The 27154-nt window shown below is 35.7% G+C and overlaps 1 pseudogene; it reads right to left on the reverse strand.

Moving 5' to 3' along the window:
- Positions 1 to 419: 419 nt before the first annotated feature.
- Positions 420 to 27154, reverse strand: part of LOC136378698 (calponin-2-like) — an 86824-nt pseudogene continuing 60089 nt past the window's right edge.

The following is a 27154-nucleotide window of genomic DNA, read 5'->3' on the forward strand; positions in this document are numbered from 1 at the left end:
TCTTAAAATGGAATGCCATTAAGTTATTTTACCATGATGGATGTAATCATTTTGATAATGTAAGTAATCTACACATTTTCCTAGATTAATCACAGATGCTATTCTAAAGCTGTTTTAATGTGATGAATTATATTAGTTCCCATTATTAGCATCAAGGGTCTTTAAATGCTCTTAATAACCATATTCAAATTTTATGAATTAGAATTGAATTTAGTTTTATTCAAATAACATATCTAAGGTGATTTATTTTCTGCAAAACAGATAACCTGTATGTAATCATGAAATAAACTAAATAAATATTCAAATTATTAAATAGTTTGTATTTATACAAACCCATGCTACTTGTATAAACGTTAGGTCTTCCTGATTTTTTCCCTCTAAAATGGTGTTTTTATTGCCTTTAGTCCACAGTTGGTATTTCACATTATCTTTTGGTCCCAGGGCTCTGGGGAGGGGCTGGTTCCAAGGAAGACCTCTTGGGAGGCCTTCCCTGGGCTGGGGCAGTCACCGGCTGACCCGGAGGCCCTGTCAGCCACTGGGTCTTGTGGGCACTACTTGGGTCATATATCTGCTGGCCCAGGCCAAAGAGTTGGCCGCTCTGGTTGGCGCCCTATGTGTAGTCCATCTGCAGAGACATGGAGGAGTTGTTCCATTTGTCAGTCCCCAGCTTAGTGTCACAGATGTGCCGCCAGGTCCTGGGAGCCATTATGCCCACTGGCGGGCACACTTATTGGCGCCCATTTGCAGGCTGATGATTGAGTGATCCATGGGTGGCAGGAAATGGTTCTTGGGGTCATACAGGTACCTTCTCATGCCACATGTGCCATTGTGCCTGACTGGCTGGCACACTGTTGTTGCCCCTTTGGAGCCCAATGACACACTGGCCCTCTTTCATGGTGGCATCATCAAAGTTCCACTCCTACTTCCCCGAGTACTTGACACAGATGCCCATACCACTATGTAGCCCCTTTGTTTTGGCCTTCCCTGCCAGAGCCAGAAGAGACAACTGCACGTGCTTCGTGTTCCCACTCTACAGCAGGTCATTGGCCTCGAACAGGTCCATGGAGTTCATGCCGTAGCTGAGCACAGCCTTGATGAAGCTGGAGAGGTTTACTAGATGGTGTCAGTTTTGCATGGAGCAGTTGATCTTTGGCACCGAGCCCAGATGCAGCTTATTCGTGAGTGTGCACAGGGTGATTCTGTTCTTCAGCCTTTCTGATAAGCGGGACCAATATACAGGCCAGCTGCAGAGTTTTGCCTCCTTTATACTCAAACAGGAGCCAGTTCTTGACTGTGGCCAGAAGCTTGTACAAGGGACCTTTATTGAACTACGTAGAGCTCGTGCCTGTTGGGTGCAATGGCAGGGGGCGCACAGGTCTGGGTCTTCCTGCGTTTTTACTTGGACTCAGTAACTTCCTACTAATTTTTCCTTACTTCAGCTTATCTTCCAAAGTCATTATATTCTTCTTTCAAAACGGAAAATCCACCATGTAACATCCCTACTTTTAACATCACATTGATCAAATTCCTCTCTACTTTTACGCCTAGCTTCATCTCCCATTGCTTTTAAACGGAGTGATCCTGAGCCTGGCTTGTGTGTCTGCTAAGTCCCCTGACGCAACCACAGAGTGAATCAAAAATATTCTTGAAGTACTAACTGATTGGTTTTACCACAGCAGTTCCTTTTTCCTGTTGTCTTTATCCCAGTTGAACTAGTTTGATTCTACCTATGGGGAAAAAATATGACAGAAAAAGCAGAGAAAGAAAAATAAGAGAATCTTTTTTACTTAGAAGAGCTTGGGCTTTTAGGGCACAGTTAGAACATGTTAGAAACATAATGAATTAAGAGCAGGGTCCTATCTATCTTTTTATATCATATTATTTTGTGCGGTCCAAGAACACAAGAGCTCTGGCCCCCATTTCCTAAGTATAGGCCTAGGGATCTGACAAGACACCAGGAAAAACATGGTTGCCTGGTGTGTCTAGACAGAGAGCATCACAGAATTTCAGCGCTCCACAACAGAGTAGGAATTGCCAAATGATTTTCTTGTTATCAAGAATGGAAGAGAAGTAGCAGAAAGAGAAGCACTGAGCCAAAACAGGCCACAGGACAGAAGCCAAAAGTTTTTGCTGAGATTTTTGTGAACTATTAATGAATTGTTTTAGTGATGCCCAGAGATATTTAGGTTCTCATGGTGTCACCAGCAGTATTGATATAAAATGGGAAGCCCTAAGAAATTAGGCTCAATGGAGAAATTCAATTAGAACAGAAAAAGATAAACTACATTTCTTGTACACATGAAATATACTCTGAAATTCACATCAGCTATGGAAATTTATACCTAGTTCTTTGTGTGTATGTAAGTAATGGTGTAATAAAAATAATCAATTCACCACTAAGGCTCAAACATTTTTTCGCCTTTATTAGGTGCCCATACATTTTGCTAATGTTTGGTAACAAAATGAAACCCAAGATCTTTTGTAGCATTTCCGTTTTATTTTTTTGGAAAATGAACTGATGTTTAATGCTTTTTTACTTTAAAGAAAATGATCTGCATTTCTTACTTTTTCTATAAAGAATGACTGTAGATCAAAGATTGCTTTATAATTATATGTCTCTCAATCATAAATCTACACACTCATTTATTCATTGATTCTAGAATATCTATTAAGCTATTATGTGTCAGGCTGTATTATAGAGGATGGGATTACAGAAATAAAGATAGTCCGCCCTGGCCGGTTGGCTCAGTGGTAGAGTGTCGGCCTGGTGTGCAGGAGTCCCAGGTTCGATTCCCGGCCAGGGCACACAGGAGAAGTGCCCATCTGCTTCTCCACCCCTCCCTCTCTCCTTCCTCTCTGTCTCTCTCTTCCCCTCCTGCAGCCAAGGCTCCATTGGAGCAAAAGTTGGCCCAGGCGCTGAGGATGGCTCTGTGGCCTCTGCCTCTGGTGCTAGAATGGCTCTGGTTGCAACAGAGCAATACCCCAGATGGGCAGAGCATCGCCCCCTGGTGGGCATGCCGGGTGGATCCTGGTCGGGTGCATGCAGGAGTCTGTCTGACTGCCTCCCCGTTTCCAGCTTCAAAAAAAAAAAAAAGATAGTCCTTGTTCTCAAAATAGTGACATAGTTAAAGAAAACAAATATTCATAGTAGGGGCCACCTACAGCAAACTGTGGGGTAGGATATAATGTCAGAAAAGCTCCATTATCAGTTGGCCTTTGAGTATAATCATTGAGAAATATATATTTAGTGGGAAAATTTTTTTCAAGAACCTAACTTGGTTACGTTTTCTCAAACATTAAGTGGAAAAGTTTCAATGCAATGGATATTTATATTAATGAATTTATTTAATGCACTGTGATATGCTATCACATTTTGCATTAGACACATTTCTGAAATATTGAGTATAAAAGCTTGTAATTTTATACCAACTCATCTCCTTACATTTTCTTACTGATTTAACATTTTGTCCTTCAGCTATGTTTAAGAATTTTAACATTTACTCATAGGAACAATAGCTCTCTATTATTTCAGAAAGTCTTTTTATTTAATTCTCCTGTAAGATCCATGCAGAAAAATGAAAACAAATGTTTTTATAGTATAATACTTGTTCGGATTAAATTTTGTCCCCCAAAAGCTACATTGAAATCCTAATTTCTGGCACCCGTGAATGTGATCGTAGTATTTGGAAACAAGGTCTTTATAGATGTAATCGAATTGAAGTCATACTGAATAAAGATAGGCCTAATTCAATACAACTGGTGTCTTTATAATAAAAGAAGAGTTACACACACACACACACACACACACACACACACACACACACACACAGAAAAAAACAGCATGTGAAAAGGAAGGCAGAAATTGGAGTTATGTTGCCACAAGTCAAGGTATGACAAAAAAGACTGCAGGCAACTGCCAGAAGTTAGGTAGGAGCCATTCGACAGTTTCTACTTCACAGTCTCCAAAAAGAACAGGCCTTGTCCACAGCTTGATTTCACACTTTTAGCCTCCAGAACTCTGAGAGAATATATGTATGTATATATATATTTGAGACTGACAAGGAGAGGAAGACAGGAACATGGAGCTGCTCCTGTATTCCTATACATGCCCTGACAGGGAATTGCTCTGGTAAGCTCTGTGCTCCGGCATGATGCTCCAACCAGCCGAGCTATCTGGCCAGGGCTTATTTTTTATTGATTGATTGAGACAGAGAGAGGAAGGGGGAGAGGGGAGGAAGAAGGGAAGCATTTATTTAAGCATTTATTTGTTTTTCCACTCAGTCGTGTATTCATTGGGTGCTCCCTGTGTGTGTGCTGACCAGGGTTCGAATCCGCAGCGTTGCTGTTTCGGGATGAACTCTTATCCGACTGTGCTAACCAGCCAGGGCCAATTTCTGTTCTTTTGTCACCCACTTTGTGATACTTTGTTAGGACAGCCCTATGAGACTAATACTGTGTTAATTTCCATGATTTTCCCATGAACTTCTTAGAAACAAAAATTGCCCCCGAAAAAAACAAAAATAAAAACAAAGCAATCTACAAGTTTTGCTTTTATTACTTACTCATTTTTTTTATTTATTCATTTTAGAGAGGAGAGGGAGAGACAGAGAAAGAGAGAGAGAGAGTGAGAAAGGAGAGACAGAGAGAGAGAAGGAGGGAGGAGCTGGAAGCATCAACTCCCATATGTGCCTTGACCGGGCAAGCCCAGGGTTTTCGAACTGGCGACCTCAGCATTTCCAGGTCGACGCTTTACCCACTGCGCCACCACAGGTCAGGCCTACTTACTCATTTTAATAACTTGTGATTATTTTCTACAACCTCCCAAATAAATTATTGTCATGACAGGGTTGTCTGAAAGCAGATATTCAGATAGTTTTGGGCATGTTTATTAAGCATCAGCAACCTTAGACTTGGGCAGATTGGCCCCTGCTCTTGCTCTGAGACTCAGAGTCCAACCGTTTGGAGTGAATTCCTTGAGATGTTTAAGTCCTCATTAGGTATCTGAACTGTCTGGGGCTGGCAGTACCATCTGCTGACCAACACGTGTGGCAGAGTGCCCCATCCTCATTTCTGCTTTTTGGAGCCTTTTCTGATTCTCTATCCTGTATGTGGATTCAACCAAATGCCCTAAGGAGACCCTGTACTTGTGCCTATGGACTCTTTTTGGGACCCCAAAGGCAGGATCCAGGTTCCAGGAACGTGGCCTGGGCAGTGAACTGCTCCTGCTTACTGGTACAGTATTCCTCCCAGGACCACAGAGGACTGGGCTGCCAGAATGGTCCTGGCATGCTGATTGTGGGTGACTCCTCGTTCAGATCAGACATAGGACAGTTCAGGGGTTTGGCTGTAGATGGTTATCCATCAAGTGTCTGCTCTTCCTGTCCATGTTCTGACTTACAGTGCTAATTCCAGTCTGTAGCAGCCAGGAATAGTCATTCACCTTCTCCCTGGGCTTGGAAGCAAGTCCTCTTTCAGAATGGGAGGGCCTGTCTCCTGAGTACTTTTGAGACTGGTGCTCTGCAAAGCCAATGACCTTTCTTTTCTCCACTCCATATGGTGATATCATGCACTTCTGAGTCACACTGAAGCCATGCCTGATAAGGGACAGACATTTCTTGCATGAGTAGGACTACTAATGGCCCCTTGCCTATCCTTCCTCCTGGTGATGGTGTGTAGAAGGTCAAGGTCAACGTAGAAAGAGATGCAGTTCCAGAATTGCACTGGTTATGGCCTAAAGACTTCAACAGCAGTCAGGTTTGAAAATATCTTTTACATCTGTGTTATCTTCTTGTGTCATTTGTTGCTTTACATTTATGCGTTACCATTCTGCATGGTAAAATTAGCATGGCCGCAAAATAAATTATTGCTCATGCTTTTCTACATGCTCTGAGTAAGACTTGCATTTGTGGTCAACATCTGTGAGGCATAGCAGTATCCCTTCAGATTGTCATTGGCAACCAGTAGTCGTGATAGATGATGCTGTATCAAGAGCAATAATGTGAATATCAAATAGTAAATGGAATCAGAGAACTGCAGAGCCAAGGGTGTCTGTGGTGTCCAACATAAACAAGTTCTGGAGAGCAATGGCATTGTAAGTAATAATAGTATAGCTATCTTTTTCCTGTGACTGAGTGGAGGAAATTAGCCATGAATGACACATTTGAGAGTAAAGAACAAAGAGATGGTTCCAGAATCTGGACAGAAAGAGATAAAGCCTGGGCACTGTGAAGGAGGGTAGTAAACAAATACAGAAATACTTCTCTATTATTCATTCTAAATCTTTGTTCATAAATCACCGAACTTCACCAGAGATAGTGTATTTTAAATAAAATTGTTCGGATAGCTAAGGACTCACAAGAAAAATATTTGCCCCGGGTTGCAGGTCCCCGAGGGGTAGTGCTGTCATTAACTGTAGAAGGGAAGGACGAGGGGAGCAGGGTTGGGTCCAGGAAAGATTTGAAAAAGCCTTAGCTAACGCAGTGGGATTATGCCTCTCATCTGACTGGAATGGTCTTGCCTTGAACCCCTGTCTCTCTCAGCCACTGACCACTGCAGGAACGAGGCCGTGGGCAAAGTGGCCTTCTGCAGCGGAGGCAGACCCTGAAGAAGCTGATAACTGGAGACCCTCAGCTGGTCACACTCCCCAGTGCTGGGCATTTATAAAATGGGATCTGGTGGCGCATTTTTTGTGTCTACCACAATTATAATGACAGATTCCCATTTTAGAGAGGTTTGTAAATGGAGGTTGAATATGTTCTAAAATGCTTAAAACTAATTTACAAAAACCGAAAATATATTTAATTTTATATGCGTTCAAAATTATGGAGAGGCAGAGAGGCAAAGAATTAGGAATAAATTAGTGCCTATTAATAGCTCATCATTAAATTAAAAATACTTTGTCAAAAACTGATTTCCAAACTACTAATTAATTTGAAATTAATATTCTAATTTTCACATGTCTAATTTTCTAAATCACTTCTTCTTCATCTCTGGGTTTTAAAGTATATTTTAAAATATTTAAAATAGTCTTAATTTTAAAATTTTTAACTTGTTATAAATTTTATAAATAGTCATGTTATACATGTATTTGTTTTAAAATAAATAAACAAAAATATTAGATTTATAAAAACAAAAAATAACATTTCTATGCTCTAATTCTGCCCATTTTAAATTCTCATTCTCTGAAATCAAAGACTTTGGCTATATACCTGTTATTACCTTCAAATTTCTAAATAACTTCCTTTTAAAAATTATTTTTTATCTTTTTAAAAAATTTTATTTAGAAAATTCAATTTAATGGGGTGACATTGATCCATAAGAGTACATAGGTTTCAGGTAAACATTTTTATAGCATTTGAACTGTTGATTATGTTGTATACTCAACAAAGACAAATAATTTTCTGTCACCTTTTATTTGTCCCTCTTTACACCCTACCCCCTCTTATACCTCCCTCTCCCCTATACCCCTTTTCCCCTGGTAACCACTTCACTTTTATCTATGTCCATTAGTCTCAGTTTTATAGTCCACCTATGTGTGAAATTATACAGTTCCTAACTTCTTCTGATTTACTTATTTCACTCAGTATAATGTGTCAAGGTCCATCCATGTTGTCATAAATGTCACTATGTCATCATTTCTTATGGCTGAGTAGTGTTTCATTGTATATATGTACCACATCTTCTTTATCAAGGGACACTTTTGTTGTTTCTATGTCTTGAACACTGTGATAATGCTGAAATGAACATGGGTGTGCATGTGTTTTTACATACCAATGTTTTTGACTTTGGGGGATAGATACCCATTAGTGGGATTGTTGTGTCATATGGTAGTTTTAGTCTTAATTTTTTGAGGAACCACCATACTTTATTCTAGGGGTCCCCAAACTACAGGCCCGCAGGCCACATGCAGCCCCCGAGGCCATTTATCCGGCCCTCACAGCACTTCCGGAAGGGGCACCTCTTTCATTGGTGGTCAGTGATAGGAGCATAGTTCCCATTGAAATACTGGTCAGTTTGTTGATTTAAATTTACTTGTTCTTTATTTTAAATATTGTATTTGTTCCCGTTTTGTTTTTTACTTTAAAATAAGATATGTGCAGTGTGAATAGGGATTTGTTCATAGTTTTTTTTTTTATAGTCCGGCCCTCCAACGGTCTGAGGGACAGTGAACTGGCCCCCTGTGTAAAAATTTTGGGGACCCCTGATTTATTCCATAATAGTTGTACTAATTTGCATTCCTTCCAGCAGTGAGTGAGGGTTCCTTTTTCTCCACAACCTCTCCCACACTTACTATATCTTGTCTTATAACTTTGTTTATTCACTTCTTAATATAGAAGAACTACCTTACTCAAATCATCACACATTTCTTTTTCTTCCACTTGCCCACATATTTTCCTTCCCTTCAGCCTATCAATTTGTAATTATATCATAATTTTTTATTAATTCAGTATTTAGTATTGACATCATATGATAGTGGAAGTTATGTTTTCAGTTGAATCAAGTAGCAAGAATATTCTTTGTGCAATCTTTTTGCCCTGGAAACAGACATCATTCCTGCAACTGTGCCCTGCTATTCCAGTCAGGACCACTTGCTTTCTGGGTTGGCTGTGCAGCTGTCATCTCAGAGCCTCCTTTAGGCTGCATTCTAGGAAATTCCTTGGCCTCTCTCTATTAAATCCCACTTTCTGCACACCATATTTTGTTCTCCCGGAATTATGCCCCTTTTTGTGCAGCCCAGTGTAGGAGAGAAAAGGCTTTCTTTCTAAGCCCCTAGGCTTGATAGCTGGCTCTATGAAATCAAACAGGCACACTAACATGAGAAAAGACCTACAGATTTCCTTATTTTTAATAAGTGCACAGGGACATCCCTGGGAAAAACAAAAAGAATGCTCCTCAAAGCAGTGAAGTTTAAGAGCTTATACACTATCTCAGTGGGAGAGAAGTAGGGGGAATTAGATCCCTGTGGAGGGTCAATAATTTTTAGAAAAGAAGAATGTTCCTTAGAAGGATAGATGTGGGGAGTGTGATAGTTTTTGACAAAGTTTGTCTGGGTATGGTGTTCACTTCTAGTCTCCTCTCCTGTGACAAGAATTAACCTTGTATAGTTGATGAAACTCCGGGGCAGGGAGTTTATGTCAATGGAGTTCCTTTTGTAGGATCTGTCTTCTAGCAGATAAGAGGAGTACAGAGAAAGCTTTTCTCTGCATTTGCTGTTTTTTTTTTCAGTGCCTTCTGCTAAAACTAACCCGATGCCAAAGAGGTATATTTTATGGCAGCACATTTTGCCTCCCTCTACATTGAATTTATGAAAATGAAGGCGAAGAACAAAGTTTTGAGAATATGAAATTCTGAAAATGTCTTTATTCTTCACACTTGATTGAGCAAATTCCTAGATCAAAAGCAACTTTTCCCCACAATGTTGAAGTATTATTATTACAATGTCTTGAAGCTTAAGAATGTGTTAGGGCTTGTCAAAAAGACCTCATCAGAAGGGTGGGACACTCAGAAGGTCAAACCTACAAGTGTTTTTTTCTAGGCTGATTTGTGTTTTCTGAAGATATGTCTATTGCCCTACATTGGCTGAAGGGGGAAGATGACTAAATAAATCTCATTATTCAAAATTTAATTTCAGTCAATCCCTCTGTGGTTCGTGTAGATTCTCCCCTTCCTCAGCTGTGCCTGCTATCGCGGAAGCCATACCCACCGTGGTTCAATGTCTTCAGAGGGTAAACATTTTGCTTTCTGACAAGGAAATTGCATAGGTTGGGGACGGACATCAGAGAGTCTGTTGTTGGTAGAAAGTTTCAATAGCTCTGCCCATTTCCAGCTTTACTCAGTACTTCCTCTTCCCCATGTTCTCAGGGTCTGAGAGAAGGAACTGGCTCGCCTCCAGTGCTTGTTATCCCTGCAAGCACTTTGCTTTCAGCTTTCTCTGTACCGCTAGATTGATTACCATTCATATGCTTTGCAGTTTCTAAAATTTCTCCTTTTCTTCACTGCTATTTCTCTTTTGTGACTTTGTGGGATTTATAATTGATTTATTCACTGTTGTCATTTTGGTGGAGGTTTACAGAGAGGAGTTGAACAGTCCATGTGTCATTTAAATTGCAACTTGTGAACAACTTCAATGATACTTACGCCTTTTGGTCTCCCTACTAGACATTTTTTCTTCCTGAAATTGCTAATATCAATGATAGTACAAAAATTCTGATCACATATGGTAGAGAGGATGTTTTTATTTCGTTTCTATTCTAAAAGCTGTCCTAAAAATGAAAAAAATGACAAAAAACTATATACATAGACGATAAGACACTATTTTGAATTAAATTGGAATCAGCCACAACTCCCAAAAGAATACTGCAAATTATAACATCTCAAGAAATATAAGAAATAATAAAGAAAAAATGCAATAAATTGTGAAAGTAAGGGTGCTGAGAGCATATACATTTTTAAATTTATTGCTGTACACAGTATTTTTTGGAAGTAAGCTCACTATAGAAATAAAAATCAAACTAGAAACAGCAAAGTGTATCAAAAACTGTTGAAATAAATTTATGTATATCAGTGAGAGGCTTGAAAAAATCAATAAAAATGTATAAATAAATAAAGCTAATTAGACAAATGAAAGAAGAGTCATAATAGAAATATGCAAGAGAGAGAGAGAGAGACAGAGACAGAGACAGAGACAGACAGGAAGGGAGAGATATGAGAAACATCTATTCTTTGTTGCCCCACTTTAGTTGTTCATTGGTTGCTTCTCATATGTGCCTTGACTTGAGGGCTCCAGCTAAACCAGTGACCACTTGCTTAAGCCAGGAACCTTGGGCTTCAAGCCAAAGACCTTTGGGCTCAAGCCAGCGACCATGGGATTATACCAGTGATCCCATGCTTAAGTTGGTGAGCCTGTGCTCAAGTTGGAGACCTCAGGGTTTCGAACTTGGGACCACAGCGTCCCAGTTTGATGCTCTACCCACTGTGCCTCCACCAGTCAGGCCTATAAGCATTATATTTAAAGTGGAGTACATTTAGGAAGATCCCTTCAACTGGAAAAACAAAACAAAATCTTATAAATGATTAAATGTTGTGTTTCCAGATCTCATTTCTGTTTTTTTTTTCAGAATAAAATATAAATGTGGATTTCTTAATGCTTTCTTTGTTCAAATAATTTTGAGAACATTTATCATCATATTATTTTAGCCTGAACTCTAAGCATTATCTCCTTAATTCTCTACTTTAATTATTATGTATCCTTATTCCAAAAAATAATTTGATTTGGGGAGGATATTTGGGACCCAAGAAAATTGATATTATGAAGATGAATTCAATTTATTGACTAAGAGTTTTACTTTATATGGGTTCAATTAAATCTATAAAACTTGAATACTATTTTAAGTAAACTATAATTTTATTTTCTAACTATTTTAAACCAGATAATCCAACTCTTACTCTACTATCTTCTAACCATTCATAATTATTCAATTGGTAAGTTATTCAAAGATTAAACATGTATTTTAATCTTGTTAAGTAATTTATATAAAAATATGTGTTTATATTTTCATAAATTATAGAACAGATACAACTGGACAAGAATATAAATATTATTTGCTTCATTAATTTCCATGTATACTGCAATGAATGTAAGTAATTATTCTTAGAAATTTGTTTTTCTGCATATAATAAATACCCATATATATGAATATAGCTTTAAAGTATGTGTATGTAATACTAAACATGAACATTAACACATATGCATGAATGTATGTCAAATACAGTCATCTATGTTTCATATGTGCACAAAATATAACTCATATATGGGTGTAGGTACCGTGTACACACCCTCTCTTTGTGTGTATGTGTGTAAATGTGTGTTTGCAAGGCCAGGTTAAGCAGAATGTGTTAAGTCCCACCCTTACCCATGCTTATTCTTCTGTAACACACATTCACTGTATTGAGTAGTTAGGATTAGGCTGGTGTGTTTCAGACTGAAGGGCAGAAGCATTTAGCTTCACTGACGAACTATTTGGAAGTATTTTTCTTGGCTTTTAAGACACTTGTTCTAGCACAATTCTCATTCTATTCTATTAGGAAACACTAGCAACATTTGAATTTTATTACTGAATTTGTATGTAATGAACCAAAAGGCACTACAGGTTGATTGTAATGTATATTAAAAAGTTCATATAAAAATTTTTTTAAACTTAAAAAATAAAGTGGGAATTATGCTTACATTTTAAAGCAGGGGTTGGGAACCTATGGCTCGCGAGCCAGATGTGGCTCTTTTGATGGCTGCATCTGGCTCGCAGACAAATCTTTAATAAAAAAATAATAACATTAAAAATATAAAAAATTTTCATGTATCACAATCCATTCATTTCCTATCGCTCATGTTCATGGTTGCGGGTGGTTGGAGCCAATCACAGCTGTCTTCCGGGATAACACCAAATTTTTACTGGATAATGCATAACGTACATGGGTCGTTGTATAGCTCTCATGGAATTACATTTTAAAATATGTGGCGTTCATGACTCTCTCAGCCAAAAAGTTTCCTGACCCTTGTTTTAAAGGAAAGAACATTATGACATTTATTCTGAATATAAATATAATAAGTGTTTCTATTAGAAACTGTGAACATATGAGAAAATACTAAGAAATAATATCTGTAATCTAAGATAATTGTTATTGATGTTTTATATATGTCCTTTAATCATAGTTATGCTTAAACATGCATTACATATATTTGGTGGGTATATTTGGTCTTATGTAGTTTATGTTTGTAACCTTTTTTTGCTTAATTATGAATGGCATTTTATATATCATTAAAATATACTAAAAAGCTCGATAGTTTGGTTTTTTAATGAATGTATGATAATTCTTTCTATGTACATTCTAACATGTAAATACCCTCTATTGTTGGATTTTTACATTATTTTCACTTTTCTATTGTAAATTATACAATTAGAACATCCATTTATACATTTTTATGCATATATACCTTAGGACTATTTTACTTTGTGTGTGTGATCTAATAATACTTTTAACATACTTTTCATATCTCAATATGTATATTTCTACTGATTTAGAAGAGTAATGTTTTAGAAGACTCAACTTTTCTCCTAGGAATTTACCCTAAATAATTTAAACATATGCCCACAAAAAACTTGTACAAAAATGCCATTATAACATTCAGCATAATAACAAATCTATTGGAAGCAAATGAAATTTACGCCAAAATATGGGTAAAAAATTGTGGTGTATTTAGAAAATGCCAACATGAAAATAAACAAACTACAGATTCACACCTAAACATAGAAGGATCCTAAAACCATGCTCATTAAAGGAAGCAAGACACCTTTATTCTAACTGCATTCCATATGTTCAAGAACCTCAAAGTTTAAGCTTGTTAGGTAGGGAGTAAAAACTTGTAAAAAAAAAGACACAAATGCAACTTTTACCAGTGACAGTTATAATGTCTGAGATAAAAATGTCAATTATGTCTATTCTTTGCATTTTCACTAAGTTTGTGTCCCATTCTGGGGTAAAAAATTCACCCAACTTTCTTATAATTTCTTCAAAGTTTCAATTCTATATTGAAATATCACCTGTCGTGTATTTTGTATAGTGTGAAGTAGGATCTAGTTTCTTTTTCTATCATTAAATAATATTCAGAACATTTACTATATTTTCTTTTATTGTATTATTTATTTGATGTTCCAGTTTTTAACACTTAAGAGTGCAAGTATGCATTAGTGTCAGGCAGTATTTTTTTCTTATATTTCTAGTTGGGAAAGCTACCTTCACTGAAGACATTTTTCTGTATCTTGTTTTCATTTTGGCTTAGTGGACAGTCTATATGCTCAGTGTGCTTGTACTTGTTCTCCTTCTTGGTGTTATAATTTATTCCATCAAGGAAGACACTGTCAGCATAATCGTGTCTACTTACCTACTGCCCTGATATTTGGTTTGGCTATATTTGTGTGAGTATCTCAGGAGCGTTGCTTCATTACATAGTTCACATAAATGGCAGCAGATTTATCTTAGCTCATTCTTATATCCAACCATTCCTTCTTGAATTCAGGAAGTGTCAGTAGGGTTTAGTCACTCATTCTTTTATTCTTTTGTTTATTCTTGAATTAGTTCAATACTGAACCAGATACAGGTAATATCAAAAAGATACTGTCTCTAGTTTTATGAGGTTTTTCTCTGTCAGATTAAGCTAATAACCACGAAATAAATGCATAAAAAATATTCAGTTCCACCTTATAACGAGTGAAAAATTGTCTTACAAATTTAATCTCTCTTTCATAGAAATGCTTATCTTATAGTGACTGTTATCTTGCAGTGTGGTCCCACCTGCCCTTCATATAGCATAGACTTCCTTGTAATGTATGTGGTTGATAAATTTTTCTGCTTACCAGAGTGATTCAGAGTATTTCCTGTTTCAAATTCCTTTGATTATTTCAATTAAGATTAGGTAGGCTGTAATTGGCATCTTGTGTAAAATTTATTGTGTCTATTCTTAAGAAATTAGGGTACACTTTAATGAAAATTTTGCTGTGGCCCAGGAATGAGTATATTTTATGACATTCTATGAGTAGTTTCCTTTGTATTTTAGAAGCCTAAAAATTATTCATAAAACCCACTTTCTAATATAATTAAACTAACCAATTCACAGATCACCTGGAGAAAGTCAGTCATTGCACATGGTGACTGAGGGAGTATATTGATAATCAGGTTTTTAATAAAGAAAAGTTCTGCATCAAAGAAGTCTATGCAATAAACAGATGATGTATTATAGAATCGTATACCTAAAACCTATATAATTATTTTTTATTTTAGTGAGAGGAGGGGAGACAGAGAGACAGACTCCCACATGCACCCCGACTGGAATCCACCTGGCAAGCCCACTATGGGGCCATGCTGTACCCATCCGGGGCCTTGCTCTATTGCTTAGCAACTGAAGCCATTTTTTAGCACCAGAGGCAGAGGCCATGGAGCTATCCTCTGTGCTTGGGGCCAACTCACTTGAACCAGTTGAGCCATAGCTGCGGGATAGGGAAAGAGAGAGTAGGGGCGAGGGGGGGAAAAGCAAATGGTCACTTCTCCTGTGTACCCTGAATGGGAATCAAACCTGGGACATCCACACACAGGGATGATGCTTGACCACTGAGCCAACTGGCCAGGGCCTAAACCTATATAATTTTATTAACCAATGTTACCCCAGTAAATTTAGTAAAGATAAATATTAATTAAAAATAATTCTACAATTACCAGAAGCTTTTCCTAACTATCTTGCCTTTTTTCTTTGACAAATAGTCAAACATTGACTGAGTTAATATAAGGCATTTTGCATTTATGTTTAATTCCTTCAAATAGCCTGCCATTTACCCTTCACAGGGTCAGAACTGTTTTGTGATAACAAACAATTATTTAACATTTATCTGTCTATCATCTATCCACACACATGCAGGCACACATGTACCATAATCCTTAGTATTTAGGACAAACCACCTCCTTTTTGTAGCCTTCTTTGGTTAGCTATACCCTGTAAACATTTTATCAGCAGAAATATATTATATAAATGTAACAGTTATCTATAAAATGCATTTATTTCATTCAAATGAATAGTATATATATATATATATAGTATCTTTTCAGAGAGGTGATATGCTTCTTTTGTTAAGACCTGTCTACCTGTCTTCTGGTACTTTTAGGCCGAGTTTGGACAATAAGAGTTACTTGACTGAATTTGCAGTAAGGAGGCAGAAGTGCTCTTAAATGCTGTAATTTCACAAATGCGTAGCTCAACACACTCCAGTAGTAGTAAAATCATCTTCAGAATTGTTGGTTTTAGTAATAGCAGTGAATATAAAATCTATGAGTAGTTTTTCTATGGCATGGTATACTTCCCCTTATAGCCACCTTCCAAATCTCCAGTATGCATTTTATCTGAAATTACAGCATGTAACTACAATGTTTAAATGCTTATTAAGCACACTGAACATTGCTAGATTCAAAGTAAAATTTAGCTAGTTTCAAACACACTTTTGGAGTTACTTTTACAACTTTGAGTCAACTTGTACAATTATTACTATTTTTTTGAAAAAGTCGAAACAAGTTTTTATTATAGAAATATCTGTTTCTTTGTACCCCTCAGGCCTATTTTGTGTCAAAAGCAATTGTAATTTTTTTGAATTAAAAAAAACATGAATGAATGACTTCCCACTATGAGCATAGTTTAGTGCTTCAGTGAGTTGTAACCTAACAAAAAGTGTGCACCAGAGTAGTGTTTATTAATAAATCACAGTTTTAACTGTATTATTTTTTAAACCTTTAATTAAACAAATAATAATAATGTATATCATTACATAAAATTATTATTAGATTATTACTGATTTTCAAAAATTAAAGATATTGTAATATTAAACAAGTTGTCCAAAGATGAAAGTTAAAATACTTAGTTTGGCATCGTGAAATTTTTAAAATTTTATCTTTTACATCATTATTTTATTTTATTTTTTAAATTTTATTTATTCATTTTTAGAGAGGAGAGAGAGAGAGGGAGAGAGAGGAGAGAGAGACAGAGAGAGAAGGGGGAAGGAGTTAGAAGCATCAACTCCCATATGTGCCTTGACCAGGCAAGCCCAGGGTTTCGAACCGGCAACCTCAGCATTTCCAGGTCGATGCTTTATCCACTGCGCCACCACAGGTCAGGCTACATCATTATTTTAATGCTCTGCCATATTTTGCATATCATGATCACCTTAGCTCAATTCAGATAAATGAAGGAAAATGAATAGAACTTTCCCATTTGCACAATGGTATTGTAATGTTGAAAGCCAAATGAAATGAGGTCACTAATGGAGCTAAAATCACAAACCCGCAAGCAACTGTAGGCTATTTTTTCTAGTTATTTATTTTTTTAAGTTTCTACTATTTTAAAAAGCTACATTAAAAAATTGTTGTGTTTCAATAACTGAACCCTCATATTGCACAAAGCTTGAAGTGATCCAAAAGAAGCTATATTTCTTGAGCTTGGAAATACATGTATTTATTCTTACATGAATATATATTATATAATATGTATATCTAATTATATATTAAAATATTATAGTTATTTTGAACACAACCCTAAAATGGTTGAGGTAGATTAACATTTTATAAATAGATGAATAGTTCACATTTTCTTTTATTATGTTGTTTGTAAATTTATTTTATCTTAAATTAGTAGAGGTTTTAGCCTTGAATTAATTGTTCTATTAATGATTCTTCAGTAAAACAAAGGCATTGGAGGACCTTACTAGTTAAAATAATATTTACATGTTATGAAATAGAATATTTTATATTTTAAATTGATTTATTTATAGTTCTTCACAATTTTGAAAAGTTGGAGAATGTTCAGTGAGCTTACATATAATTATACTTTTATGGAGTATTTCAGGCTGTGATTTAAAAAATGGAATATTATCTCTTAATTCTTTTAATATTACAAAACTAACTTTCCAAAATAAAATACTGTATATTTATCATTTAAACTTTAAAAAATATTTTTCCAAATTCTTATATACATAATACAATGTAAGTTACCGGGCTTAGTAAAATATTTTTATTAACAATGGCTGAAGTTGTTTAAATCTAAACCTGGCTGACCCAGGAGAAAACCAATTTAAAATTTTAGTTTCCCAAAATTAATCTTCAAATGGTCATGTGGAAAAGTATTTGATATTTTCAAAGTTTTTGGTTGTTCTTAAATGCTGGTTGCTGGTGGCATTAAACATTGTATATAGATTATCTATTTATTTTTATTTATTAAAGATGTAGAATACATCTTTTAGAAATCATATTACAGAACTTCCCCCAAAACCTCCACCTAAGCATGACCCTAGGATAATGGTCATATTTGTAGAGATAGTGATATTTGACTTTGGGCAGTCATTTTTATATGTTAGAATTAAAAATTTTATTAAGAAAGTTAAAGATTTGTAGTATGAGGACATATAATCACTTATGTTGTCTTCTCTGTGGGACCAATGTAATTGAAATGTTTAAATCACAGATGTTAATTACTTATAGTCATCTTTTCTTTCAGCTAAACTTGACAGCTCTGTGTTTCTCACCCATTAATGCCTTCTGGTAGTGTGAAAAACAGGCATGAGTCTCTTGTTGGAACACTGTAGTCCCCTGGTCTACCCATTAATAAAGAGCCTGAGGGAGACAGCAGTCCTAAATAAAAATGAAACTATACTTCACAGTCTTTTAATACAATCTGATGACCCCACATAGACACATATAATGGTACCAAGAATAATTTTTGCTGCTTGACCAGGTGGTGGCAAGGTGGATAGAGCGTCGGACTGGGACGTGGAGGGCCCAGGTTCGAAACCCCAAGGTCACCAGCTTGAGTGCAGGCTCATCTGGTTTGAACAAAGCTCACCAGCTTGAGTCCAAGGTCACTGGCTTGAAGCCCAAGGTTGTTGGTTTGAGCTAGGGGTCACTCAGTCTGTTACAGCACCCCGGTCAAGGCACATATGAGAAAGCAATCAATGAACAACTAAGGTGCCACAACGAAGAATTGATGCTTCTCATCTCTCTCCCTTCCTGTCTGTCTGTCCCTATCTATCCTTCTCTCTGTCTCTCTCTGTCCCTGTCACAGAAAAAAAGAATAATTTTTCCAAGTAAAGAAGGAAGTGTGAAGTAGAAAATTGGAAGAATAAAACTAGAGGTGTATAATTTGGGACTCTAATTTGAAATGGAGTGTGGAATACATCAGCAAATAGTTTCCATATCTCTACCTAACTTTTTATACCCTCATTTGTATGTGTGTGTGCTTACAGAGTTTACAGGTAAATACTGGTGGTTCTTCCCTTTGTGGAGCTAATATTGTTATCTGCTGTAGGTTCCCCCGTCTTCCTGTTCTCACATCTGATACTAGTGGTTCTTTCATTTACAGTACACAGTAAAGGCCAAGAATGGGAAACCCTACAAAAAAAAGTCTGAGTAATGACAGGACAGTAGGCTGGTTGAAGGTGTTTTTTGGGAGACAGCTCCCAATCTTCAGAGATAAAGTCTCTCAAAAACTTACAGTGTAAGCGAGAGAGAGCACATGAACATATGAAAACATAAATAACAAAAAATGTAGAATTCAACGTTTATCTGGAATATTAACAATTAATTGCCAGATTTATAGTATAGAACAGCGATTTTCAACCTTTCCCCCCTCCTAGCATGCATAAACTAATTACTAAAATTCTGCACAATACCAAAAAATATATTTTTGCCATTCTGACAAAAAATAGGTATAATTTTGATTCATTCACACCAAACATCTATTGTTGTCTTGGCTGTTGTCATTTTTTTTTTTAATTTGAAAATCAAAGGAGAGGAGGTCAGCACCCCTGACCTCTTTTATAGGTTGTTTTCAAACATTCTTGCTGCACATCAGCATGCCTCCCGTGGTGCACCAGTCAGAAATCCCTGGTATAGGTAATAATATTGCTTCTTCCTATGTAGGAGGTGAATACTGCAGATACTATGTGGCTCTCATAAGATGGGGAGGACTGGCTAGATGAAGAACACTGGAGTTGGGGGACCCTCTGAGGAGGTATCATAAGAATATCAGAACTGTCAACACACTGCTAAAAGGAACAATTGTGGTTGTTTTCCTTTCTGAAAAAACTGGTGGATATTTAATGTCTACCTTTATCTAGAGAAATCAGTGCTTTTTAACAGTTGAGCAATTGTTGTCCCATAACTTAAGTTAGACCCACAGACTCCTTCTTGAGCTGAAAAGAAAGTGGAACAGCCCTGGTGAACTGAGGGAGGCACCACATTTATGCCTACCTCATTAGAATGGGAAGTCACCCAGGTGCCATTGCCTGTATGTGCCACAAGCTCAGGCTCTGCTTAATCCAGAAAAAAAAAGTCAGTTTTCAGAGTTAAGTCCTCAATATTAAACCTGAGCTCTACTTGCTGTTATGTAATTTTAACTAAATTAATGCATATTAAGTGTTCTTTTTAAGATTTAATATATTGATTTTAGAAAGAGAAAAAAGAAAAGAGAGAGAGAGAGAGAAGCATTCATTTGTTGTTCCACTTATCTATGCATTCATTTGTTGATTCTTGTATTTGCCTTGACTGGGGATCAAACCCACAACCTCGGTATATCAGGATGGTGCTCTAACCAACTGAGCTAACTGGCCAGAACACATATTAAATGCTTATGAATATACTGGTGATTATGGCCAATTATACTCTTTATTCTTATTTTTTTGTTACATGAAAATAGGCAAATGTAGTTATTTTAATAAAAGTATAGATTCTTTAGTGTTTAATTTTTTTATTAAAAAGAAAGCATTAACTTTACAATTTTATAGGGTTTTTTGTAGGATAAAATCCTGTGCAGTCCAAGTTTAAAATAAAGAAAAACAATGACCGATGTATTGAGTTACTGTCTATGTATTGAGTTACTGTCTATGTATTGAGTTACTGTAACTACTTAGTTTTTGCTTACTTCTTTGTTGCCTATAAAATCCGCCCAATCAGCCTTTGCATAGGTCAGGACAATCTCCTCACTTTCTCTCAATGAAGTCACTGTGATTCATTAATCATGAGAATGCTAATACAACCAGAAAAAATAAAAATAATTCACACTAATTGTGCATATTACTATTAAAAGATGAGGTACATTTAAAAAGGAAAATGGAAAAAGAAAGAGGTGATTCAGCTATGTATACTTCTGATAGTTGAGTTTGTTTCTGAATATAGTCCTCAACTTGTTTTTCTTCTCCATATACTCAATGCTACGAATTTTATTTTCTTAGTTGAATCATGAAAATATTTGTGTCAGAGGAGAGCAAATGAAGCCCAAAGTAAGCAGAAACAGGAAAATAATAAAACTAAATTAAATCAATGAAATAGAAAACAGAAAGAATAGACATCCATGAAATGAAAAGCTGCTTCTTTGAGATCTGTAGAATTGGTAAGTGCCTAGCCAAACTGATTAGAATAAAGGAGAGAATATTCAAATTAACAATATCAAAAATGAGAGAAGATTTATTGCTACAGAGTCTAAAAATACTTAAAAGAAAATTAAGGAATATATTAAAATTTTTTAGAAAATAAATTCAACAACGTTGATGAAATGCATAATTCCTTTAAAGGCACAATGATTTCCTAGCCTGTTACGGCACAGTGGATAGTGTCGACCTGGAGACCTGGAATGCTGCGGTCACTGGTTTGAAACCCTGGGCTTGCCTGGTCAAGGTTCCTATGACAAGCAATCAATCAACAACTAAAGTGAAGCAACTATGAATTAATGCTTCTCACTCCCTCCCACCTCTACTCTCCTCTCTTTGTAAAATCAATAAATATCTTTTTTTTAAAAAAGCACAACTATTAAAACTCACTCATGTAGAAAAGACAACTTGTAGTTGTTGGGCAAATGAGTTTGTTTAATTTGTATTTTCTGGTTTTGCTCACTTTTATTGTTTAAAAAAGTGCTGCCCAAGTGAATGGCCACTGCCAGGTTATAATATTAATTACTTTCCTGCTTGGGAAGGGGCTTGGTTATGCTAATGTGTGCTGAAGGGAGGGCTTGTCCTGGGGAAAAGTTTTAAAAGGAGGAGCAAGGAGGCCATTTTGGAGGAGGAGAGACCACGTTGTTCTAGGAGAGAGGCCACGTGGTTGCAGGGGAGGGGGCAGGCAGCCAAGACGGAGGCCTGCAAGAGAAGGAGATGGGGAACAAAGGGGAATAAGGCTGGGGAAGCTTTTGATTCTAGGAAAAGAATGGAAAGAATGGGTTTTGGTGCCCATGTGTTTGTTTTTACTTATTGGCCAGTAGGAGTCTAGAATAAAGGGAAATGGACCACCATTTCTTAGCTCCATTGTTTGATTATGATCTATCTGAATTAAATGGGAACCTGCATGGGCCAGGCGGCTGTGATGGTGGGCATGGCTACTGACCTTACAATTACCTCTTTATTAAATAAATTGTTGACATTGAGCATCTCATTTTACATTAATGAGGTCCTTTTCAAATTTTGAGCTCACTTGTTTATTGAACTGATTTTTATTTTTATTTGTTGAATTATATTTATCATTTTATATATTATTTCTTTGTCAGGTTTAGATGTTGCAGGTAACCACCTTATGAACTTTCTATTGCTTAATTTTGTCTGTGGAGCACTGTATTAAATTTTAAAAAATACTTAGACTTCATGTATTGAAATCCATTAAATTTCCTCTTATAAATTTTACTTTTTGAATCTCATTTAAATATTTTTCTTACCATATATGAAAGAGATACTCATACATTTTTATTTATTTTCTTTAGCATTTTGCCATTTAGATGTGTCTTTATTTCTCTACATTCCAACATGTTTGAGATTTAGATAGCAATTCATCTCTATATTGATAATTTTCTGACTTCATTATTCTGTTTCATTGGTCAATTTTTTCTTGACCATACAGTTTTATTATGATGGCTCTTAAATATATTTTAATGGTGGTTTAATGAGCTTCCCCACTTCCTTTGCTTCCCTTCCCCAAATTTGGTTCAAGTTTTCATAGACCTTTATTTTTCCAAAAACACTTTTGATTAAATATCTTGATTTCTTAAAAAAATTTTTTAAATCTCCACTGAAAATTTTTATTGGAGTTATGTTGTATTTACAGATTATTTTAGGGATAATTGGAAGAACTACAATGCTAAATATTTTCTTATCCATGCACATGGTATAACTTTTTACATATCTTCATTCAAATCTCTTAGTAGAGGGTTCACATATTTCTCAGTAATGGTCTTGTATACACTTTAATTTCTTTGATAAGTTCCTCACAATTTTCTCGCCTTGTCTTTCAAGAATGCATATTAGACAATGTATATCAGAATTTGCTTTCTGATTTTTTTCTCTCCCATTCAATCGTATTTTCCTATGTTTTTCCACTCTTAATAATTTTTTACTTTATCTTCCAAACATTTAATTAGCATTTTAATTTTAACTAATATAAATTTTAATTTTCAAACTCTTGTCTTTTGAGTGTTGTTTTATTGTTTTTTGGTATTATTGTTTATGTTGGATATAATACCTTATTTTATTTCTAAGAGAATATTAACTATAGAGTTTTTTTTTTATATCATCTCTGTTTATTCTGAGATGCTTTTTATTTGTTCATTTGTTTGGGTTCTTTTTTTCATGGAGGGGGCAATTCTTTGGTGTCTGGTGGGGATCATTGACTGACCATTTATATTTAAGAAAGAATCACATCATGCATGGGAAGCATTGGTGAATTTTTGCAGTTAGCCACCACCATTTTAATGGAGGATTCCCAAATGTTTGTATCACTAGGTCTTTGACCTCTAGAGAGAACAAGCTTCCTTGTATGAACTTCCAGGGATATAAGCCTGATTTATTTTGTTCCAGAACTGATTAGAAGAAAAGAGCTGTGGGGTCCCCTGCCATACAATTTGTAGACTGTTACTTAATCCCTTAGTTTGGAGCCTGGCACCTCACCTTTGTCCTACTCTGTAATGCAGTCCGTGTGTTTGGAACCTTTATTGTGGAATTTCTTTATAACTTGCAACTTTTCTGTGCGTCAGAAGAGGGTGAGGCCAAGATTCCCAGATCTAACTGCTCCTTAAACAAACTGAGTCAATTCCTTTCTATCTAGATCCTGCCATTAATTAACTCTCTCTTGAATCTTTCTTTTCTTTGCTATCCCTCTCTATAAGCACTTAGGTTTGATTTCTTCTCCTCTGCTAAGTCATTGCCATATCCCCATCTGTTTCCTGTTTCTAATATTGCAGTTTAGAATTACAGAAACCTCCTGCTTTGATCAAGCATAGCACGTGTGTTATTGCTCTGCTTGTTTCTGATATATCTTTATCTTGCTGTTATAAAGCCAGAAGTCAGAAACATGTATTTTTTATTAAGCATTTGTTCATATTGGTCATATTAGTCTCTGCACATAAAAAGAATTCTATAAATTTCTCAGATTAAATGTGTATATATGATAACACATACAAGCATTTAGTAAAAATAATTTAACAAATATTTCACCAAGTTTGCTAGGCAACAGGGAACAACATTCTTGTGGGTAAGAAATAATCAAAAGAATTATATGAGAATTGAACCTAATGGTAAGGGCTGTGAAGAAAAACATAGCAGATCAGGACATAGTCACAATTTAGAAGGATATTTTAAATAGGTTCATGGAAGTCTTCTTCCTGTTACTTAACATTTCCTTTTTTGAAAATATTTAACACAAAAGATCATATGAAATATTAAAGAATTCACTTAAAAGTAAAAATGATAATTGTAATGGTTAGTAGGGGTTATAATTACTTTACAAGAAATATATCTCTGCTCTTTGTTTTCCCTGCCTTTGGAGAATTGGAAAAATAAAGCTGTTTAATGAATGTGTGGTTTAAATACCCTTTGGAAATCTAAGTTGCTATTGAAAAAGATGCATAATGCAGTTATATTCCTTTGTTTATGGAGCTGGAGGAGAGAAAGAAAGAAACCTGAGGCTAATAGAAATAGATTACATCTCACTTATGGAACATAGATTAAAATAACGTATTTTATTGTAGGTTTCCCTTCAGAATTCAAACTAAATATCATTTACTTTTTCTATTTAAGTAATAGCCTCAGGGTTTTAAAAAAATAATTATCTGAAGATAACCTAATACATCATTGATATAGTTTCTTCCTATCATAGTGCCATTGACAAAATATCATGTTAGCAATATCTCCTTCTATAGTCTTGAAATGATACAATAGAAAAAGGCTTCCCAAATGCATTTTTCTCCAGTAAAGTAGTCCTGGAATATTCTCTATTATCTTGTTTTGTTTTATTGAAAGAAAAAAACAATTTTAAATACTTTTCTGTGCATTACTTTAACAATGGTGATTTATTTGGTTTATTTAAATTTATAATTTATTGTCTTTTAAAATGGTGATTTATTTGGTTTATTTAAATTTATAATTTATTCTCTTTTGAGTATTTTGCAGATATTTATTATATAATAATTATTTAATTTTTAAAGTTTTCCGATATCAGTACTTTTCTACTAAAATCACTAACCATATTAAAGGTATTTTTCCCTCAATTTTAATATCTATTTTTAAAGAACTATGTTTGACATATAGAAGGAATGTTTTAAAGTTTTTTTCTATATTTTACCACTATAATAAATGATACATTTTTAAGATGTTTTGCATATATAAATCTGTAGAGAATAGCCTCGTAAGTGGAATTACTGAATACAAAGGTCTAGGCTTTTATAATTCAATCACACATTAGTTCCATAACTGAATATATAAGGCTAAGTACCCAGTGAAATTCTCCCTCCTATCGTGGTCCTGCCCTTCTACCAATCTCCATTCCATGTGGAAGTAAATATTTACTGTATCTTGTGTATCTTTACAAATGTTTTATTCAAATATAAACAAGCTTGACTATATATGTTTGCTTGCCTCCATGTACTGTACCTAGAATTTAGCATATTTTAAAATTGTTCTGCACATTATTCTTATGACTTGTGTCATGGAGGCCTTTTGGTATTAAAATATAAAGAGCTCCCCCATTTATTTAATGTCTAAATAGTATTAAATAGTCTGATATAGCAAGATCCATTTAATCTGTCTCCGGTTGATGCATATCCATCTTATTCTTAATCTTGTACTACTATCAATATAATTAATGTCATATATTTATGATGTTTTTGCACATATAAATCTGTAGGCAAGAGCCCCAGAAGTTGAATTATTGAATACAAAGGTCCAGGCTTTTGTAATTGATTAATATTGTCAAATTTGTCCCATTGTATTATTTGCTATTATCTACATCAAAAATTGAGGAATGTTATTTCCCTATAATATTTTTTTTCAAGCTTTTGGGGTTGTATCAATATAATAGGTGAAGAATAATATTTCCAGACAGTGTTAATTTTTATTTTTATAATATAAGTGCTTTTTAGAATAATTTTATTTTAGTTTATTTTAAAATTTCTATTGAATTTATTGGAGTGACATTGTTACATAAAATCATATTGTTTTTTAAGTGTACATTATCTGCATATTATTGCGTGGTCCTCGCCCAAGTCAGGTCTCCTTCCATCACCGTTTACCCCCTCTACCTCCTTCTGCCTCCCCGGCCCCGTTTCCCTCTTGTCATCACCATACTGTTTGTTGTCCATGTATATGAGTGTTTTTTTCTTCTTTTGATAAGTGTTTTGTTTTTTTTTTTCTAATTTCTTTTCTTTTTTCATCTAACCTCCAAAACCCCTCCTCCCTTCTGAGAATCATTTTAAAAGCCATTATTTGGATTTCTTTTCTTCAGACTCTCTATATATTATTTTCAACATTTTTCTTTAGGGCTGGTTTCATTAGTTTCTGGGTGATGAGCACTTTAGCCTGCTGCTCCCTCTGCACTTGGCCAGAGCTCTAACATGTATGCGTGTACAGGTGGGAGAGGATGTGTTTGGGGGAAGCGTAGGGGGCGGACTCCTACACCCATTAAAAAAAATGAGTATTTGTTTTCTACAGCCCTGTGGGACTTGTGAGTGGAAGGTATGTTGGCTGCCAGAGCCAGGTGATCTAGAGGCTCATTCCTTGGGCTGCAAGGGCACCAGATATGCATACAAGCTCCTTCCAGAGAGATATTGGTGACTTGGAATGGGCTAGAGTGAGAGGGTAAAGGTGGCGTCTGCAGGCTCTAGGGAAGGATTATAGTCAATGCCTGGATGTTTGTTATATTAGAAGCTTGACCCTCAAGCAACAATTTTTAATGTATATAAATATAACCCTTTCAGAGGAAGACTGGGAGCTGGGCGTTTCTGTTTGTTCCCTCAACTCTGAGCCCCGAGGGTAAAGCAGGTTAGTAACTGGTTCACGTTTCCTGTGGGACTTGTGAATGCAAACCCCAGGTGGCTGTCAGAGCACTTCCGAGAGATATTGACAATTTGGAGTGGGCTTGTGAGAGAAGGGAAAGGAAGTGTCTATTAGCTTCTCAAGTGTCCAGGATAATTGACAATCAGCCCGTACATGAGTGTAAAATAGGAGCCAGACCCTTGGGCAGCACATTTTAAATATGAAAATAGTTTCTTTTAAGGGGAAGACAGAGATCTGGTTGTTTCCTGCTTGCTGCCTCCCCTCTG

The sequence above is a fragment of the Saccopteryx leptura genome, chromosome 7, assembly GCF_036850995.1.
Source record: "Saccopteryx leptura isolate mSacLep1 chromosome 7, mSacLep1_pri_phased_curated, whole genome shotgun sequence".
In the NCBI taxonomy this organism is placed as follows: Eukaryota; Metazoa; Chordata; class Mammalia; order Chiroptera; family Emballonuridae; genus Saccopteryx; species Saccopteryx leptura.